Genomic DNA, 11,180 nt, shown 5'->3' on the forward strand with positions numbered 1-11,180 from the left:
CTTTGTAAGGCATGCTTTCCAGGATCTCATTATATCGCAGAGAATCCTATCCCTGAACTAGTGGTTGGCCAGCTACCTCAAACCCCATGAGCTCAGGTGGCATCTCCATGGAAAACTCAAGATTCTCTCAGGTGCTAATTGGCTGAGAGGGAGAATGATGTTCTGAAATAGGTGAAAGCCAGGAAGTGTTTCAGGACCAGTTATTAAAAGGGCAGCATGCTTGAGAGACAGGGTGTTCAGCCCTACATGTCTCAATCTGGACAGCCTAAAGCACACAACACAGAGATTAGAGTTTCTATGTCCAAGACTCTTAGTTCAGAAAAAGGCTCACATATTTTTCAAGTGGAATTAATAATGTCACTTGTCCCTGACGTGCGACTTTCACATTATCACAGATTCCATTATTATTTGATAAATGCAAAGATATGTCCTCAGTCAGTGAATTACTTACTGGGAAAACATTCCCTAGCCAAGGCAAATCTTTGAACAGAAAGAGTTTAATTGGGACCTAGCTTATATTTTTACAGAAACCCTTCAGGATGTCAAGTCAGCAAGCTCTCATCTTGTTTTAGTCCTTCACCAGAACTGAGAGCTTTTTATACTGAACCAGAAGTGGCAGGCAGAGAGAGGGAGACTGACATATATAGAGGGAGAAAGAGCTAGAGAGACAGATTCAGAAATAGAGACCTAGACCAACTGAAACAAAGTCACAGAGACTGAGAGACAAAGACTCCATTCTGTCTGGTCACTTTCATTGGCATATCAATCTCAAAGCACAGCCTCCTATAATAAATCCAAAAAGAATTATTTTTTCAATATTTTTTATTTTAATTTTTCTTAATTAAACTTTATTCACTTTGTATTCCCCAACAAACACCTCCATCTTTCCCTACCCATCCCACCTTCCCTATTCCTTCTCCACGCATGGCCCTCCCAAAGTCCACTGTTTGGTGTCAACTTCCTCTGCTTACTTTTGTTCCTAGTCTATCAAATATCAGCAGGAGTGGCTACATTCTCTTCCTCTGTGGCCTAGGAAGGCTGCTCCCCCCTCAGGATGAGGTGATCAAAGAGCAGGCTAATCTTTTTATGTCAGAGGCAGTCCCTCTTCCCATTACTATGGAATCCCCTTGGACACTGAACTGCCATGGGCTTCATCTGTGCAGGGGTTCTAGGTTATCTCCATGCATGGTTTTTCTTTGGAGTATGAGTCTCAGGAAAGACCCCTGTGCTCAGATTTTTTGTTTCTGTTGCTTTCCTTGTAGAGGTCCTGTCCTCTCCAGATCTTACTATTTCCCAATTCTTTTATTAGATTCCAGGCACTCTGCTCAACAGTTGGCTACAAATCTCAGCATCTGCTTTGACAGTTTGCAGGGCAGAGCCTTTCAGATGCCCACTGTAGCAGGCTCCTAACTTGTAACCTTTTTTCTCCTTCTTCTGATGACCATCCTCTTTAACTTTCAGAATGGGGATTAAGCATTTTAGCCAGAGTCCTCCCGCTTGATTAGTTTCTTTATGTGTATAGATTTTATTAGGTTTATCTTATATATGTGTTAGTGAGTGTATACCATATGTGTCTTTCTGCTTCTGGAATAGCTCACTCAGGATGATATTTTCCAATTCCCACCATTTACCTGCAAATTTGACGATTTCCTTGTTTTGTATTGCTGAGTAATATTCTATTGTGTAGATGTACCACAATTTCTTTATCCATTTTTCAGTTTGGGGGCATCTGGATTTTTTCCAGTTCCTGGCTATTACAAATAAAGCTGCTAAAAACATGGTTGGGTAAATGTCCTTATTGTGTACTTGAGCCTATTTTGGATATATGCCTAGGAGTGGTAAAGCTGGATCTCTTGGAAGCCTTATTCCTAGGTGTCTGAGAAAGCATCAGATTGATTTCCGGAGTGGTTGTATAAGTTTACATTCCCACCAGCAGTGAAGGAGGGTTCCCCTTTCTCCACAACCTCTCCAGCATGTGTTGTCACTTGAGTTTGTCATCTTGGCCATTCTGATGGGTGTAAGGTGAAATCTCAGGGTTGTTTTTATTTGAATTTCACTAATGGATAATGAGGTTGAGCATTGTTTCTTTTTCTTTTTTCAATGCAGTTTATTCAGGAACCTTGAACAATCATCTGACCCTGGGGAAAGCCAGCCCACCTTCTCTGCCATTCGATATTCCTCTACAGAGAGTTGTCTGTTTAGCTCTGTTCCCCATTTTTTAAGTGGATCATTTGGTTTGCTGCTTTTCAGCTTCTTTAGTTCTTTATATATACTTGATATGAGTCCTCTGTCAGATAAAGGGTTGGTGAAGGTTCTTTCCCAATCTGTAGGCAGTCTCTTTGTTTTGATGACAGTGTCCTTTGCTTTACAGAAGCTTTCATGAGGACCCATATATTGAGAGTTGCTCTTAGACTCTGTGATCTTGTTATTCCTTTCAAGAAGTTGTCTCCTCTGCCAATGAGTTCAAGGCTCTTCCCCACTTTTTCTTCTAACCTATTTAATGTGCCTTATTTTAAATTGAGGTCTTTGATCTACTTGGACTGTTTTGTGCAGGTTGTATGGATCTATTTGCATTTTTCTACATGTGGTTAGACATCCAGTTAGACCAGCACCATTTGTTGAAGATGCTATATTTTTTCCATTACATGTTTTTGGCAACTTTGTCAAAAGTCAGAAGTGTGTGGTTTAATTTTGAGTCCTCTATTTGCTTCCATTGATCAACCATTCTGTTATTATGCCAGTACCAGGTAGTTTTTCTTACTTTTGCTCTATACTAAAGTTTGAGATCAGGGATGTAGCTACCTCCAGAAGATCTTTTCTTTTAGTGGATTGTTTCAGCAATTCTGGGTTTCTAAAATATGAATTTGAAAAATTTTCTATCAAGTTCTGTAAAGAATTGTGTTGGTAATTTGATGGGTATTGCATTGAAAATGTAGATTGCTTTTGTTAAGATGACCATTTTTACAATTTTAATCCTGCCAAGCCATGAGAATAGGAGATCTTTCAATCTTCTGATATCTTCTTTCTTCAGTGATGTGAATTTTTTTGTCATACAAGTCTTTGTCTTGCTTGGTTAGGGTCATACCAAGGTACTTTATGTCTTTGACCGAGTACAAGAAAACATCAAAGATATCATCCACTATGACCAAGTAGGCTCCATCCCAGGTATGTAGGGGTGGAACAATATACAGAAATACATCAATGTGATGCATCGTATTAAAAAAATGAAAGAAAAAAAAAAACACTTGATGATTTCCTTAGATTCTGAAAAATAATTTACAAAATCCATCATTCATTCATATTTAAAGTATTGGAGAGATCAGGGATACAAGGTACATATCTAAATACACTAAAGACAATATACACGGAGTCTATAGCCAACATCAAACTAAACAGAGAGAATATTAAAGCAATTTCACTGAAATCAGGGACAAGGCAAGGCTGCTCACTCTCTTTTTATCTCTTCAACGTAGTTCTGGAAGTCCTTCCTAGAGCAATAAGACAATTGAAGGATATCAAGGGGATGCAAATAGGAAAGGAAGAAGTCAAATATCTCTATTTGCAGATGATATGATACCTGAGTTACCAAAAAATTCTACCAGGGAACTCCTACAGCTGACAAACACCTTCACCGAAGTGGCTGGATAAAAAATTAACACAAAAAATTAAGTATCCCTCCTGCATACAACAAATAAAAGGGTGGAGAAAAAATTAGGGGGAAAAATTATATTATCTAACAAGGCAATATCTCCAATCTCTAACCAGACATTTCCTCACTGGGCACTCCACATGTAAATAGATGGGCTTCAAGGGGACTTTGCAATTCAAATCACCAGAAAGTAGAAGATGGAGGGAATATTAGGATAAAAGAACATTGTTATCCTGAAAGTTTGTCATTCAATACAATAACTAACTCCCAGCAACTTCCAATGACTAAAGAATAGGACTGACAATCTTCTTCAGGGAAAATGTGGAATATTTCCATATTGGAGTATTATTCAGATAAGAAAATGACAAATTCTTCTTCTTCTGATATCCATCCTCTTTGCTTTTCAGGATGGGGATTGAGCATTTTAGTCAGAGTACTTCCTCTTGATTAATTTCTATGGATGTACAGATTTTAGTAGGTTTATCCTATATCATATGTGAGCATATACCGTATGTGTCTTTCTGCTGCAGGTAGAGCTCACTCAGGATGATCCTTTCCAGGTCCTACCATTTACCTGAAAATTTCATGATTTCCTTGTTTTTCATTGCTGAGTCCATTGTGTAGATGGACAACAATTTCTGTATCCATTCTTCATTTGAGGGGCTTCTGGGTTGTTTCCAACTTCTTGCTATTACAAATAAAGCTGCTACAAACATGGTTGAGGAAATGTATTTATTGTATACTTGAGCCTCTTTTGTATATATGCTGGGATGGTGTAGCTGGATCTTGAGGAAGCATTATTCCTAACAGTTATCTGAGAAAGTGCCAGATTGATTTCCAGAGTGGTTGTACAATTTTACATTCCCACCAGCAGTGGAGGAGAGTTCCCCTTTCTCTACAACCTCTCCAGTATGTGCTGTCATTTGAGATTTTTACCTTGGCCATTCTGATGTGTGTAAGGTGACATCTCAGGGTCATTTTGATTTGCATTTCCCTGATGGCTAATGAGGTTGAGCATTTCTTTAAGAGTTATTTGACATTTGATATTCCTCTATCTTGAATTCCCTTTTTAGCTCTGTTCCCCATTTTTTAATTGGATTACTTGGTTTGTTGCTCTTCAGCTTCTTTAGTTCTTTATATATACTGGATAGAAGTCCTTTGTCAGATCCAGGGTTGGTGAAGATTCTCTCCCAATCTGTAGGCATTCATTTTGTTTTGATTACAAAGTGTCCTTTGCTTTACAGAAGCTTTTCAGTTTCATGAGGTCCCATTTACTGATTGTTGCTCTTAGATGTAGCCTGTTCTCTTGGTGTTTTGTTCAGGAAGTTGTCTCCTCTACCAATGAGTTCTAGGGTTTTCCCCAATTTTTCTTCTAACTGATTTAAGGTGTCTGGTTTTATGCTGAGGTCTTAGATCCACTTGGACTTTAGTTTTGTGCAGGATGATAAGTATGGATCTATTTGCATTTTTCTACATTTAGACATCCAGTTAGACCAGCACCATTTGTTGAAGATGCTGTCTTTTTATCACTGTAAGGTTTTGGCATCTTTGTCAAATATCAGTTGTCCATAAGTATGTGGGTTTATTTCTGGTTCTTTCGTTTGGTTCCATTGATCCATCTTTCTGTTTCTGTGCCAATACCATGCACTTTTTATTACTGTTGCTCTATAGTACAGCTTCAATCAGATCAGGGATGGAGATACCTCCAGAAGACTTTTTTTTTTTATAAAGCATTGTTTTAGCAATTCTGGGCTCTTGTTATTCCATATAAAGTTGAGAATTGTTCTTTACATGTCTGTAAAGAATTGTATTGGTAATTTGATGGGAATTGCATTGAATCTGTAGATTGCTTTTGGTAAGATGGACATTTGTACTATGTTAATCCTGCCAAACCATGAGCATGGGAGATCTTTCCATCTTCTGATATCTTTTTTAATTCTTTCTTTAGAGACTGGAAATTTTTTTCATACACATCTTTGACTTCCTTGGTTATGGTTACACCAAGGTGTTTTATGTCATTTGTGGCTATTTTGAAGGGTGTTTTGTTTGTTTGTTTGTTTTTTGTTTTTCTTTCTCAGCCCTTTTGTCTTCTGTATACAGAAGGGCTACTGATTTTTTTGAGTTAATTTTGTATCCAGCCACTTTGTTGAAGGTGTTTATCAGGTTCAGAAATTCACTAGTAGAATTTTGGGGGTCTTTCAGGTATACTATCATATCATCTGCAAATAGTGATACTTTGACTTCTTCCTGTCCAATATGTATCCCCTTGATCTCCTTCAACTGTCTTATTGCTCTAGCAAGGAGTTCCAGAACTATGTTGAAGAGATATGGAGAGAGTGGGTAGCCTTGACTTGTCCCTGATTTCAGTGGGATTGCTTTAAGTTTTTCTCCATTCAGTTTGATGTTGGCTGTAAGTTTGCTGTATATACCTTTCCTATGTTTAGATATGTGCCTTCTGTCCCTGATCTCTCTAATACTGTAAACGTGAATGGTATTAGATGTTGTCAAACACTTTTTCAATATCTAAGGAGATTATCATGTGATCTTTTTCTTTCAGTTAATATAGGGTGGATTACATTGATGGATTTCCATATATTGAACCATACTTGCATACCTGGGCTGAAGCCTACTTGGTCCTAGTGGATGATATCTTTGATGTATTCTTGTATTCAGTTTCTAAGTATTTTGTTCGATATTTTTGCATCAATGTTTATAAGGGAGATTGGCCTGAAATTCTCTTTCTTTGTTGGGTCTTTGTGAGGTTAAAGAACCAAGGTGACTGTGGCTTCATGAAATGAGTTTGGTAATGTTGTTTTGTTTTGTTTCTGTTTTGTGGAATAGTTTGAAGAGAACTAGAGACTAGAGTTAGCTCTTCCTTGAAGGTCTTGTAGAATTCTGTGCTGAAACCATCTGGTCCTACGTTTTTTTTTTTGTTTGTTTGTTTGTTTTTTGTTTTTTGTTTTTTTTTTTGATGAGAGACTTTCGATGACCACTTCTTTTTCCTTAGAGGATGTACAACTATTTAATTATTTACCTGGTCTTGATTCAGCTTTGGTAAGTAGAATAGATCAAGAAAATTGTCCATTTCATTTAGATTTTCAAATTTGTGGCATATAGACTTTTGAAGTAAGTCCTAATGATTGTTTGGATTTCTTCAGTGTCTGTAGTTATGTCCCCCTTTTCATGTGATTTTGTTGATTTGAATGGTGTCTCTTTGCCTTTTAGTTAGCATGGCAAAGGGTTTGTCGAGCTTGTTGATTTTCTCAAAGAACCAGTTCTTGGTTTCAGTGTTTCTTTGAATTGTTTTATTTGTTTCTAAGTAACTGAGTTTGATTATTTCAAGCTGTCTACTCCTCTTTGGTGTGTCTGCTTCTACTTTTTCTAGGGTTTTTAGGTGAGCCATTAAGTTGCTTGAATGAGCTGTCTCTAATTTCTTCTTGAAGGCATTTAGTGCTATGAACTTTTCTCTCAGCACTGTTTTCATTCTGTCCTACAAATTTGGGTAAATTGTGCCATCATTTTCATTTTTATCTTCATTTTAGGAAGACTTTAATTTATTTCTTTATTTTTTTCCTGACCCAGCTTTCATTTAGTAGTAATTTTCCATATGTGTGGAGGCTTTTTTCTATTTCTCTTCATGTTGAGTTCTAACTTTATTTCATGGTGATCAGATAAGACACATGGGAGTATTTCAATCTTCTTATATCTGTTGAGGCTCACTTTGTGACCAAGTATATGGTCTGTTTTGGAGAAGGTTTCATAATGTGCTGAGAAGAAGGTAAATTATTTTGTGTTGGGTGTAAGGTTCTCTAAATATCTGTTAGTTTCATTTGATTCATGACCTCCATTAGAGACATTATTTCTTTGTTTAATTTCTGTTTTGTTTACCTGTCGTTTGTTGAAGTCTCCCTGTATTAATGTTTGGGGATCTATGTGTGGTTTCAGTGTTATCAATGCTTCTTTTACATATGTGGGTGCCCTTGTATTTGGAACATAGATGTTCAGGATTGTGGTGTCTTCCTGGTGGAATTTTCCCTTGACGAGTATGAAGTGCCCATCACTTTTAATTAAATTTGGTTTAAAGTCTATTTTATCAGATATTAGAATGGCTATTCCTGCTTGCTTCTTGGGTCCATTTGCTTGGAAAGCCATCTTCCAGCCCTTTACCCTCAGGTAATGTTTATATTTGTGACTTAGGTATGTTTCTTGTATGCAAAAGATTGCCAAGTGTTGTTTATGCATACATTCTGTTAGTCTGTGTCTTTTTATTGAGAATTGAGTCCAGTGATGTTGAAAGAGATTAATGACAAGTGGCTGTTAGAGCCTTTGTTTTGACGCTGGCTGTGGTAGTTTGTGTGCTTGGTTGCTTTTGGTTTTACCATAGTGAGGTTACTTATTTCCTGTGTTTTCTTGAACGAAGCTAGTTTTCTTGGGTTGTATTTTTCCTTCTAGTGTCTTCTGTAATACTGGATTTGTGTGTAGGTATTGTTGAAATTTGTTTTTGTCATTGAATATCTTCTTTTCTCTGTCTGTGAGGACTGAGAGTTTTGCTGGGTATCGTAGCCTGGGCTGACATCTGTATTCTCTTAGGGCCTGCATGATATTCATCCAGGCCTTTCTGGCTTTCATGGTGTCTATTGAGAAGTCAGGTTTGAATTTGATGGGTTTGCATTATATGTTTCTTGGCCTTTTCCTTTTGCAGCTATTAGTATTTTTTTCTTTGTTCAGTATACTTAATATTTTGATAATTTTTTGGCCAGAAGAATTTCTTTTCTGGACTAATTTATTGGGTGTTCCATATACCTCTTGTATTTTTATTAGCCTCTCCTTTAATTTGGGGAAATTTTTTTCCATGATTTTGTTGAAAATATTTTCTGGGCCTCGGAAGAGGCAATCTTCTTTTTCCTCTATTTCTATTATCCTTAAGTTTTGTTTTCTTTTTTCTTTTTATGAAGTCTTGAATTTCTTGGATGCTCTGTGTCAGATATTTTTAGTTTTAATATTTTATTTGACAGATACCTCGATTTTTCCATTGTATCTTTCACACCTGAGATTCTTTCTTCCATCTCTTTTAGTCTATTGATTATGCTTAACTCTGTAGTTCCTGTTTTCTTCCCTATGTTCTTTCTCTCCACAATTTCCTTTGCTTCTGTTGTCTTTAATTTCAACAAAACAAGTGGAACACTACAGGAATTTGCATGTCATCCTTGTTCATGAACCATGCTAATCTTCTCTGTATTGTTACAATTTCAGTATATGTGCTGCCAAAGCTAGTTCCACATAATTCCTTCAGATGATCATTAATAAAGTCACATGTCCTTGACTTGTGAATTTCACATTATCACAGATTCCATTATTATTTGTTAAATACACAGATATGTCCACATTCAGTGAATTACTTACTGTGAAAACCCTCCCTGACCAAGGCAAATCTTTGAACAAAAAGCATTTAATTGGGACATTGCTTATGTTTTTAAAAAGACCATTGATGGTGTCACATCAGCAAGCAGTCATCTTGTTGTAGTCCTTCACTAAAACTTAAAAGTTTTTCATACTTAACCATATGTGGTAGGCAGAGAGAGGGAGACTGAGAGAAACAGAGAAAAATCTAGAGAGACAGATTCAGAAATATGTGAAGACAAAAAGGAACAAACATATAAAGTGAAAGAGACCTAGAGACAGAGACTCCATTCTCTTTGGTCACTTTCTTTGGCATAACAATCTCAAAGCCTACCCTCCCATCATATAAATCTAAAAGGAATTATATTTTTAATATTTTTTATTTTAATTTTTATTAATTACACTTTATTCACTTTGTATGCCACCATAACACTCCTTCCCTCCCAATCCAACCTTCCCTCCCCCTTCTTCACACATGCCCCTTCATATATAGGGGAGGACTTCCTCTCATTCCTTCTGATTCTAGTCTATCATATCTCATCTGAAGTGGCTACATTCTCTTTCTCTTGTGACCTGGTATGGCTACTCCCCCATCAGGGTGAGGTGATCAAAGATGAGGCCAATCTGTTCATGTCAGAGATAGTCCCTGTTCCCATTACTATGGTACCCACTTGGATACTGAACTGTAATGGGCTACATCTTTGCAGAGGTTCTAGGTTATATATTCCATGCATCATTCTTGATTGGTGTATGAGTTTCAGGAAACTGAAATATCTGTGCTCAGATATTTTGGTTCTGTTGCTTTCCTTGTGGAGCGCCTATCCTCTCCAGAACTTACTACTTCTTTCATTAGATTCCATGAACTCTGCCAAATAGTTGGTCATAAGTCTCATCATCTGCTTTGAAATTCTGCAGGGCAGAGCCTTTCAGAGACCCTCTATGGCAGGCACCTAACTTGTTCTCTGTTTTCTCCTTCTTTTGATGTCCAGCCTCTTTGCATTTCAGGGTGGGGATTGAGCATTTTAGCCAGAATCCTCCCTCTTGATTAGTTTTTTAAGTGTACAGAGTTTAGCAGGTTTTTCCTATATTATATGTCTATATGAGAGAGTATATACCATGTGTGTCTTTCTGCTTCTGTGATAGCTCACTCAGGATGATCCTTTCCAGTTCCCACCATTTACCTGCAAATCTAATGATTTCCTTGTTTTATATTGCTGAGTAATATTCCACCATGTAGATGTACCACAATTTCTTTATCCATTCTTCAATCGGGGGCCATCTGGGTAGTTTCCAGTTTCTGGCTATTACAAATAAATTTGCTACTAACATGGTTGAGCAAATGTCTTTATTGTGTACATGAGCCACTTTTGGATATATGTCTAAGAGTGGTATAGCTGAATCTTGAGGCAGTGTTATTCCTAATTGTCTGATAAAGTGTCAGATTGATTTCCAGAGAGGATGTACAAGTTTACATCCCCACTAGCAAGGGAGGAAGTCTCCCCTTTGTCAACAATCTCTGCAGCAAATGTTGTCATTTGAGTTTTTGATCTTTGCCATTCTGATGGGTGTAAGGTGAAATCTCAGGGTTGTTTTGATTTGCATTTCCCTGATGGCTAATGAGCTGGAACATTTCTTTAAATATTTTTCTGCCACATTCGATATTCCTCTATGGAGTATTCTCTCTTTAGCTCAGTTCCCAGTTTTTTAATTGGATAACTTGATTTGTTGCTTTTTAACCTCCTTGTTCTTTATATGTACTGGATATTACCCTCTGTCACATAGAGGCTTGATGAATGTTCTTTCCCAATCTATAGACATTTGTTTTCTTTTGATGACAGTGTCCTTTGCTTTACAGAAAATTTTTATTTTCATGACCTCCCTATTATTGATTGTTGCTCTTAGATCCTGTGCTGTTGGTGTTCTGTTCAGGAAGTTGTTCCCTCTGCTAATGAGTTCAAGGCTCTTCCCCACTTTTTCTTCTAACTGATTTAATGGAGCTGGTTTTATGTTGAGGTCTTTGATCTACTTGGACTTTAGTTTTGTGCAGGCTTATATTTATGGATCTATTTGCATTTTTCTACATGTAAATATCCAGTTAGACAACCACCATTTGTTGAAGATACTATCTTTT

At 37.1% G+C, this 11,180-nt stretch overlaps 1 non-coding gene across 1 annotated transcript; it reads right to left on the reverse strand.

The window, feature by feature from the left end:
- Positions 1-8,819: 8,819 nt before the first annotated feature.
- On the reverse strand, positions 8,820-8,922 carry LOC132651753 (U6 spliceosomal RNA). The gene has a single exon (XR_009589318.1). It is a non-coding gene; the product is annotated as a U6 spliceosomal RNA (small nuclear RNA).
- Positions 8,923-11,180: the final 2,258 nt, after the last annotated feature.

Source organism: Meriones unguiculatus (assembly GCF_030254825.1).
Source record: "Meriones unguiculatus strain TT.TT164.6M chromosome Y unlocalized genomic scaffold, Bangor_MerUng_6.1 ChrY_unordered_Scaffold_25, whole genome shotgun sequence".
NCBI classification, from domain to species: Eukaryota; Metazoa; Chordata; class Mammalia; order Rodentia; family Muridae; genus Meriones; species Meriones unguiculatus.